Source organism: Corvus brachyrhynchos, unplaced genomic scaffold, assembly GCF_000691975.1.
Source record: "Corvus brachyrhynchos isolate BGI_N302 unplaced genomic scaffold, ASM69197v1 scaffold239, whole genome shotgun sequence".
In the NCBI taxonomy this organism is placed as follows: Eukaryota; Metazoa; Chordata; class Aves; order Passeriformes; family Corvidae; genus Corvus; species Corvus brachyrhynchos.
Window position 1 is genome coordinate 8,056,321 of NW_008246057.1, and position 10,847 is coordinate 8,067,167.

At 36.7% G+C, this 10,847-nt stretch overlaps 1 long non-coding RNA gene across 1 annotated transcript in view; it reads right to left on the reverse strand.

Moving 5' to 3' along the window:
- The window catches only part of LOC108449547, a 2,894-nt gene extending 1,048 nt beyond the window's left edge, over positions 1-1,846 (reverse strand). The window contains exon 1 of the long non-coding RNA XR_001865733.1: positions 1,728-1,846. This is a non-coding gene — a long non-coding RNA (uncharacterized LOC108449547). The remainder of the gene's footprint in view (positions 1-1,727) is intronic.
- Between the last annotated feature and the right edge of the window lie 9,001 nt (positions 1,847-10,847).

Here is a 10,847-nt window from a genome sequence, read left to right on the forward strand (position 1 = left end):
AGGGAAACATATCTAATTAGGGGCAAATTTACCCTACTGTGGAATCAGGAATGATTCTTGGTATGCACAGGTGCTAGAATATATCAGTGACCACCTGCGAAATACCTGTGTGACTGAAGTTCAAGAACCAGTCTTACCTGTTTTCCACAAGAAGTCCTGATTCCAGAAATCAGGGTTTGAAGTACAAAGCCATACTAGTTTGGGAAGGAATTAATTCTAGTTTACATTTCTGGATGTAACGCAAACCAACTTTTTCTCTCAATAGCACTGCCCAGAACTGACCCTACCTGCTGATTTCTGCCTTTCCTATCTGTGTTGGTAGGCTCTGAGATAGTTGCATTATAAACCAAATATTTTAAAACAAAGGAATTTCAAAATAACCCCACCAAAGGAGGGGGTGCTTGGAAATTCTTTTTCAGAGGTAATTTCATCTATCAGCACAAACTCAACTATGCCATTAAAGGCAGTACTCATGGAGCTGTATCTCCAATCACAGAAAGAGTGGCACTCAGGTCTGCCTCAGCAGTGGGGATGCCTCATCCACTCATCCAGAAGTCAGCCCAGCTTCTCATTCCTGTCCTCTTGCTACCATCTGCACTTCCAATACACAACAAAAGAAAAGGATATTAAATATTTTATGGCAGAAAATATATATATATTCCCCCCACCCCCTCTTTTCCAGGACACTTTCAGCCAGGCAGATGCAGCCCATCCTGTGGCTGCACAACCACGTGCATGTGAAGGAGCTATGAATTGGGAAGATTTTTTAAACAAAGTCTGAATAAGTGACACAAACTGACCAGTGGGATGAGCTGCCCCAACAATGGCTGCACCATTAGCAGGAGTCACAAGTGACAGCAAATCTGCTTTGTCTATGTCTAGATTATACTGCAGGTACAGCCATGAACAGTATGTGAAGTTGTTTGTTAGGTCAATAAAGAAAGATTATATCCCCCTTTTGAATTATTCAACTTTTATTGCTGGATAACATATCTGAACATATTTTCATATATCAAAAATATGTAAATACATAAACCAGAAATATTATTCAATAATTTTATACATTATTTAAAATAAATCTGCTTTTAATCTTTAAAGTTTCCATCTCTAGGTGTTTCATGATTAATTGTAATAAAAAAGGATTTTAAAAACGGAGAAGAAAATCTACTTTTTTTGGGAAGATGTATTCACAAAAGCAAAATAATAAGCTAGTGAGGTATGATATATCATGGAACAACTACTATCTTCATAAAAATTACATACATTTTTGTTTGACAAATATTTTATTGCATGTCTCACAGCTATTAAATAATTCCCAACTTAATTTTTGTTGTGTCCTAAACAGTCAATAGTAAATACTATATTCCCTTGGTCTCTTATATTTTTCATCTATATTCCCAAAGAAAACTTACAGTTTTTCTGTTGTTTCCTTTTTTATTTTATAAGCAGAACACAGTAACTTTTTACCCTAGGGCTCAGTTCTTAGGATGTATGGTGACAAACTTGCAAGCAATCAGATACAATCCTGCATATCTCACCCTCTCTTCCAGCCTAGATAACTGGAATTCATGAGAGTAAGGAAGCTCAGTGTGTACACTTAAGAGCTCCTTTTCTATCTCTTCCCCACTTGCCCATTCTGTATGGGCTCCTTAACCCAGTTCTGGCTTTTATCAGCTTCATCCAGAATTGTATGTTTTCCCTGCAGATACCAAAACATGAAGACTTACCTGAGCATGTCACAGGTGGATTAGTCAGACATCAAACTGGGGCATCAGGGGACCTCTCCTGTGATGGCAAAACACAAATTACCTGGGAGACTGAGGATGCTGTAAGCCTTGTCATTATTACCACTTGACATTGTACTCCTCCTGAGGCACTGTTTTGCTCTCTGGAAGGGGAATAATCCTTGTGACTGATGCTTTACTATTTTGTGAGTTTTGCATCAGACAAGAGACAATCCTGTTGATGTGTTCCTGGTGTGCCTGGCTGTGCAGCCACACCTACCTCTGGTCAGTGTGCCAGGGCTGCTTTGAACTCAGGAGCCCCCAGCTGGGAACCCGCATGCCACTCTGCTTCATTTCTGGACCCTGATCAGATGCAGGCAAGAAATAGAAACACAGCTGCTTACTATAGAGTCACCCCAGGCATGTACAAAGCATTTGGAGAACTTTCAGGTCACATTGGGATGCCCCTTACTCTGGTAAGTGACTGAGCAAGGGCTTTCCAGACTACAGTGACTTCTGTTCTGGCTATACTTTTCAACATATTAGAGCAGCTGAAATGCATGTGACTAAACAGAAATAAAAGACTGCTGAGGCAAAATGTTTGATCCATTGATTCATTCACAAGAGTGTTTCACTTGATCTCAACAGAGATAAAATGGGATCCTAAGTGACTAAATAGCATAAAGCTTGGAAGAGACCTTTGTCTGCAATGAATTATAAAGAGTGGCAAAATGCATGTGGCAAAAAAATGGCCTCTTTTTAATCTAATTTTAATATACCTCTGTAAAACCTGGCCACCTTTCTCTAGTGTGACATGGCTAAATATCTATTAGATCCATCTGATTACCAGATTTACGTATTACTACATCACTTCCTAGTATAAGAATAGATTAAAATAAGGCTGGCATGTGCCAGCCTTGCAGTCACATTAGGCAAAAGATGTAATATGCCATTTATACTAAAAAATGGAGAATATCTGATGCAGGAAAAAGTCAGTCTGTCAGAAATTCAGGACGAAGTCTGAATTGCTAGACTTATATACTAAATCAGAGTTGTAGTGTGGCCATAGTGTTTGCAATCCTGTATTGGAATGCATTACACTGGATTTAATGTGTTTTTCACAGCAAGCCTCATTGTTTTCCCTGGAGAGAAATAAATGTAGGAATGAAGGATTTTATTTTGTAAGGAAGGCAAAAAAAATGTAATGGCAGGAAGCATCACAAGAAAAGCCTGCAATTTATTCTATAGTTTATATGTTTGAAGTCTTTCAACATCAGTTTGTAGCTCTGTCATCTTTAATATTTTAGAGCTTAGTCAGGTGCTCCTGGCTTTATACCAGTATCTTTAAATGCTTGCTTTCGTAGACTATAATGATACAGACTTGAGAGAAGAGAAACCAAAAAGAAGTGTTGTCCTAGAAAACAGATGATGGAACACAGTGTTCATATATAATTTCAGTTAAATAATTAATACTAACACCATTTCTGCTGACAGGGTGCTTTCATTAGTCTGTTTCTCTTAATTTCTGTTACAAGACACCACAACCTTTGTCTTACAGATAGCAAAACTGAGTGTCAAAGAAGCTTAAATGACTGGTTTAGACCAACCCAGTGAGTCAGCATTACTGTCAAGCAGGAAAATGAGACCTTTCAAGTTTCCATGGTAGGACATAGCCTACTACAAAACATTAGGACTCTGGTCCATATTGTATAACATGTTAAAATGCTTCAGTTGGTGTATGTTCTCCTTTCCAACACACAGCACCTGAGTCATCTTGCAAAGAAGTTGTATCTTCAACAGACTTGTGTAGCACAGTACAGAAGTCAGCTTTTCCCACCCAACCAACAAACCAAATACACAATGTACTGAATCTGTACAGCATGGTACTCACTGATGTTAAAGCAATGTGCATCTTCCCAGCATTTCAAAATACAGGTTGTAGCTGAATATGAAATTTGAAGGTTAGCTTCCGGGAAAGGGGAAAACCTAAAGGAGTGTCACTTACAAATTTACTTTCAGTGGAGAGATTAGGAAGTTTAAATGCAGCACCTATTTCCAAAAAATAGCAGAAAAACTGCTGTGCTTTTGTTTTTCTTATGTTTGCTAATGCCAATTTAATTTTTTTTCTCAGTGGACAGCTGTCCTGGCACCTTGCTCAAATTCTAGGTGCAAAATAAAAAACATGCTGTTTGCTTCATGATGGAATTGCCTGTGGTTATCTCCACACAGATGGAAGAGAAAGATTGAAGAGGAACTGCAGTACTCATTAACAAAAAAACTATCCCCCTCAAAAACCCCCAAAACAAACTACTCAGCCAGAACAACTAAAGAAAAAAACAATGTCTCTTTCTTGCCTATCTTATATAACTTTTCAAAGCCTGAAAACTACTTAGTCAAATGTCCTTTTCTTTCTACCAAGGTGAAGGTCTGTTCTTTACACTGTTTGGAAGCCAGCAACCAGGCAGAAGATTAAAGAACGAATACTCAGGTGAGCACAACATTTCTACTGACCAAATTACCGTATTACCAGTATAGCACAGGAATCTGTGTGACCCCAATCAGGTGTTTTCAGCCTTTTACATATAATCCAGGATATGTCAGAGCTCAGATTTACAAACTGAGCCCTTCAAATAGCTAGAACTAAATAAATGTATCAACAAACTGGGTGATAAAGGTGGTAGCCATGCCTAAGGACCATCAGGAACATGAAATTTTGAATTGCAAAATTGCAAAAAATCATGCAAACTGTATCCTGAATTAAACATTTGCTATAATAGATTCCTCTAGTTCTTTGTTTTATGAGCTACAAAAAATAGGCCTATCAGTTTCAAACAGATAGATGGTATTTTATGAAATATGTACCTAAAGTTGTACTACTAAAGACATTGGCAGTCACTCTGACACAAAATTAAAGAGCTTTTCATCCACTAGAGATGTGCAGTTTAGCATGTCCACCCTGGGATTTTTCTTAAAAGTTCACATTAAAAAAGGACAAGGAAGGAAAAATTAAAATTGCAGAAAATAATGTTATACTTGCTGGTTACAGATCAGTTTTCTGTGTAGGAAAGTATACAGTAGATCACAAGATATATTCATTGTCAGCAAAAGTTCAGTGAAATTTCTGTTACCATAAATAAACTAGTTGTTAAAAGGTACTGCTGATAGGATTGTCAGCAAGAGGAAATTATTTTAGCTCTGTCCCAGTATTGAATTGTTACAAATGGAAATTTCTATAACCTTGAAGACTGAGAAGTTTATTAAACCAGCAATAAAATTTATCAAAAGATGGCTTTGGACAGCCTTTTTAACAGAGTTTTACATCTGAAGTTAATGTCTTAGCATCTAAGGTGTAGACATCATGGAGATAGCAGCACCTTGGCTCTGATCATTACAAGTCTAAGGAATTAATGCTGTTCAGAAATAAAGTGTCTAAAGACTGGACAGTGCAATTACAATATCCAGACACTTCGGTCACTTCCAAAAAAAATTGGTATAAAAACTTAAAATTTAACTTTTGACAACTAAACATTATTATTTCTTTACAACTAAAAAGACAATAATCAAAATTAAAAATGGTGCTAAACAAAATGCAGAAACCTTATTTTAGAGAACGTTCTTCCTAAATTTTACATCAATTACTACTAAACTCAGAAGGTCTTATAATCACATATCTGAGAAAAACATTTTTCCTAGCTGTCTCTTCGTGTTTTTCACTGGTACCACCCTTGTTATAAAAACTAAATTATCAAAAAATAATATATGAAATGTGTTACATAGATATAAATATACATAAATGCATTACATAAAGAATATTTTTATTTTAAATTTATCAACATATAGCAATGCTGACCTGAAATGTATGGCCTTAAGATTGTTTTATATACACTTATAGAGATACATGGTTTATATACATATATACATAAATTTACTGAAACTTTTGATCTGCAATTCCCTGTCAATGTCAGTGCATATTGCCCATATTTATTCCAGCCCACAGTCTGATTTTTCCATTCTGTTCTTTTATAGAAACTTGTAACATAGAGAAACCTCTCTGCATCTCTTGTTCAGCTTCCCCCTGATTTGTTTTGGCTCTCAGTCCCACTTCAGATGTACTCTCCTCATGAAGACAAAGATGTGGAAAGGACATTCAGAGGTCATCTAGTCCAAGGTGGGACCTAAAACTACGTCACTGCTGACATTCTTACAAATAAGTGTGATTGTGCCTCCTCCCTTACAGTCTACTAGAGCACTTAGCTGTCCCTGGGACTGAGTTTCTTCCCAGGGCCTGTATTAGATTTGTACTGCTGCAAAGCCATTACCTAAAATTTTCTCTACACTGGGAAAGAAGAAAAAATTAATTATTTTTTCTTTTCAACATCTTTTCATATTTGAAGATTATTATCACATCTCCCCTGAGTTTTTTCTGTATTTTGAGCAACGTTATTTCCTTCAGTGTTCCCTGGCAGGCTGTACCTTGTACTGAACCCTGCTGCTCACCTCCCAACTTGCCACAAATCCATCTCAAGTACCTCAGACCAGATATATTAATCCAACTACTTTTAGCCAGGGCTAATCACGAGGGAAACACTAATTCATGCTTTGCAGTCTCTACTCCTGTTTTTAAATCCCAGCATGAAATCTGACTTTTTCAAAATAGCACACTCTTACCAATTTGTGTTCAGCTTCCAATCCACCTACCTGGGTCTTTCCTTAAGGAATCAGAACTACACCACCTGATCCTTGTGTACTATTTGGCAGTTAATAATTTTACCTCATATTACTGCATACAGAATTGAAGATAGCAAACATTTCTGGATGAAGGAAACCCTTCCAAAGATCCCAGTTCAGTAAGTGCATTTTTCTGTTAGACGGTAGATTAATGGCAACTAAAGTTGTGGGGTTTTTTTCTTTTTTTTTTTTTTTTTGGGCAACAGATGGTTTCTATGCAGGATTAAGTCTAGATAGCAAGGCAATTATACTGTATATGTCAAATTTCCTCCTGGGTGTATTTAAAGAGATATTTCTGAAGCAGAATGTGGGTTTTTTTTTTTTTTTTTTTTTTTGGCACCATGCTATAGAATTTGTCTCCAGACCTGATTTTCTAACTTGTTAATGAGAATGCCGCATGAGAATCAAAAGCTATATTAGAGTCAAGACATATTACGTCTTCTGCTTTCTTTCTCTCTACAAAATCTGTTACTGTCTGATAGAAGAAAATTAGATTTATTTGACACAATTTGTACTTGACAAATCCCTCTTGGCTATTGTTCATCTCACTTGTTATCTTCAAGGTGCTTACAGACAGTTGATGATTATTTGTCCCAGTGTTTTTCCAGGAACTTAAGTTGAACTGGTTGGTCTGTAATTCTCTGTCTTTCTCTTGTTCTATCTCCTCTTTCTCTGTCTCTCTCTTTTCCTCTACTCCCCCAGTGCCTTCCTATTTATTAAACTAGGCATTATATTTACACTGTCTAGTATTTTAAGTTCTCATACCTTTTTCTGAGCTCCCAAAGAGAACAGAAAACAACTTGTTTTTCTAAGATGGTTTATAGGGCTATTTGCAGTCTCTTCAAAAGAATTACTACTGAGACATAAGGACTCAAGGCTACTCCAGTATTTACTCTATCTTCATGCCCCAACCACTTCAGTTAACTATATGTGATGATTCATTTGCATTAAGATGTCAAACCATTAACTGAAGCAGCTGAAGCTGCTTTTTTCTTGTTCCACTGTTCCTGCTGCAAAGACAGTGACCTGGAACAGAGGATGTGCATGACAGGCAGAGGGATTGTTCTACGCTGTTCCTGCCACACTCATCTGAGTACAGTGTTAAGAGCCCTCAGTATCATTAAACCAGTGCTGCACATTAGCAATTGGGAGAGCCTCAACGAAATGGAACAACACAAGACTATTCTTGCCCTTCTGGTGACATCTGTGACTACAGCTTCCTCCCACTTACTACTGAATCAGCTCTCCACCAGATTTTCCACATGCTAGTAATGTATTTACAGATGTTTTCTTTTTCCTTCTTGTGGTCCTTTCTGATTGTTCCACACTTCACAGCTTGGCTTTTCTAATTTCATCCATACATTCTTACACTGTTCTTTTATCCTTGTCCCTGATACACTGACCTAGTTTCAATTTCTTCATGCTTCCTTTTTGTTTTTGAGGTTAATGAAGAGCAGGAGATTTAGTCAAGCTGATCTCTTGCATAAGAAGAGTTTGTGATTGTGATCTTAATAGTGTTTCTGTGAGGAACTGCCAAATTTCCTTTTTTCTTTAGCCTTGTTCCTCAGGAGAACTAACCTAATAATTCTCTGAGGGCAGAGCTTTGCTCAGAAGCTTTTAACTCCATTTATTCTCCATTACTTTTATTTAAAACAATCTGTCCTGCTTCAGATGAGACAAATGGGACAAGCTGTCTAAATAAAAACAGTCAGATCAAGTCCATGACTAAAATTCAGCTGTTGCCTTTGGAATAAGTCTTCAACCTAAGTTTCTTCAGGTAGACTCTGATTTTGAAATGTCAGAGTATATTTCAAAAGTAAAATAAGAAATTTTAACTCCTGATGGCTGGACTTCTCAGTTTCACAAGGAGAATGTACAAATACTAGCTTTCCCTTTCAGCAAGTTTGGAAAAATCAGTATTACAAGAAAGAATGTGAAAAGTTTCTCTGCTGCAGAAAACAGCTAATGCAACTCTGCTACTTATGTTCTACATTAAGAAATCACTCTACATTTTATTCTCCCAGAAATGTGTGAATTTCTTTGAGCTTTTGTGCCTTTACACCAGCTCTAAGGCTTTAAAGGAGATCACTTTTTTAACATTAAACACCATTATGCATCATGTAAGCTTCTTTGATGTAGGATGTAATTTCAAGTATCCATATGCAGACTCATAGCTCGCAGCAGTCAGCACTGCCACTTAGGAGTTATTATCATGCGTTTACATTTTGAAAATTTCTTTTAATCTTTGAAGTCTCTCTAGAGAAGTCACTCATGTTTGTCAATGAAAAATAGAAATAGTAACAATCTTCTGAAAATACTATACAGACAATTTCAGTATTTTTAATGACATTGATTACTTAAATATATTTCAAGTCCTAATATGAGAGTTTCGAGTTTACGGTAATGGGCTAATAGATTGCCAACAGCAATTAGTTGCTCAATGTGTAACATCTGTAATGTTTTTTATTGCTGTTCTGAACCCATCCAAACTATAAAGAGAAGATAAAATGGGTAAAACCAGTTACTGCTCATATATGGTCAAGACACATAGTCACTCACAAAAGGCTGAACAGCCACTCTTGCATACAGGTGAAGGCCTTATTTATTCATTCATCAGCTTTAACAGTTGCTATAGTAAGTTCCAAACACCTAGCATATTAAAATAAAATTTTGGAAATTCATGATAAGTTATCTAGGATTGAGAATATTTTTTGGAGGTGAATAAGAGAAAACATATCTAGCATTATGACCAACCAGAAAGGAGATCAAACTGATTTCCTTTGGTCTGAACTCTGTTGTAAGTCAGAATGTTGCAACTGTGAACATTCATGGGTGTTCTTACAATTTTTTTCTAGTGAGATCAAGCCTTGAGCACTCAAGTCAGAAGGGTGGAGCATCAAGTATTTGAGAAAACTAATACGGGTAAACACTTGAATTAGTAAAGAGTGACTCTGTTAAAAATATACTTTATTGTCTAAGAGAGAACTTAGCACTTTAATGAATATGTATTTCTATGAGTTGTGCACATGTGAATAATAACCAGAGATCTACTTTTTGTGAGATCTTTAAATTCTCTGTAAGACAAGCTATTGACCAAGGCAAACCTGAGGTCAATACATTCTTCAAAGGACAATAAATATCTGTGTTCACTGAAACATAGTTAACTAAACGTAAAACTACTGCAATGTAAGTGTAATAGGGCAATCACTAGCTCTGGAAAATAAAACTATTTCATGGTGTGGTTTTTCCTTTCAATTGTACTGACTTTTACAGATAAGGAACAAATAATTGTAATGGAAAGAAAAAATATGGAGAATTTTGCTTGCGTGGAACTAATGGACTTGGAAAATTGCATCTTCAAAAAATTTATAGAATGTTAAACATCTGTAATGGTAAAAAAGCTCTGACTTTATTTGTGCAGTCAAGGCCTGGCTTAGTTAGCTCTGATTTCTGCCTGACACTGCTCAATCAGCTTCTGAGAGTCCAAAACAGGCAATGACTTACCTTTAGTGTTCTGCTAAAAAGCGCAGCAGCTCAGGGGAAGGTGAGTGAGCTGTATCACATCCAGGCTACTGGACCCAAGCATGCCACTCACCATGGAAATCTCCAGGGGTGCCTCAGGATAAACTGTAAACATATGTTGTCTCAAAGGTGGAGGGAAATTGCTGCTGTGTTATTTTTTCTGCCTTTAGACATGGATTTCATTTTTCTAAAACTTTTTCACTCAAATGTGTGAGATTTTTATGAAAGGCTTGGACTCTGATTTTTCTGGTATTCAAGGAGTTTCCAGGTTGGTTCTGCAGGTTCTGAACTCTCATCAGAGATGAGGATTCTTGTCTGAACTCTTACTGAAGTCACCTAGAGTTACTGTGATGTATATCCAGGCAGACAACAATTGGCTTTGGTCCCATGAACTCCGTGACAAACACAGAAATATCTCAAATGTTCCCAGACTCTATATTTAGTCAGTCACTGTTTATGGATACATGTTGGTTGTGAAAGGATGAAGTTTGACATTTTTGAGGCAGCAAAATTAAAAATATATTTCTGTTTTCATCAGGTGGAAGATCTAGTTATAAATGCTTGCTTGGTGAGAGAGTGCAGTCTCTAAAATAACTAAGGATATCTTCAAAGGAGTGATGTAATGATGCTAATACAAATTAAATCAGTCTGATTTTCCATCTCTGAAGGTACAGTAATAAAACTCTCTCTGAGAATATCTGCCACAAAAGATGAAATATTTGGGAGGGAAACTGCAACTCAGTTATCATAAGCCATACTGGGAATTACCATTTCATTAAATCAGTGGGGACATGGTTTTGAGAAAGGTAAAGCAGTGGAACTGACATTATAAAAATATTCCCAGCTGCAACTGGCTATCTGGAATGGAACTTT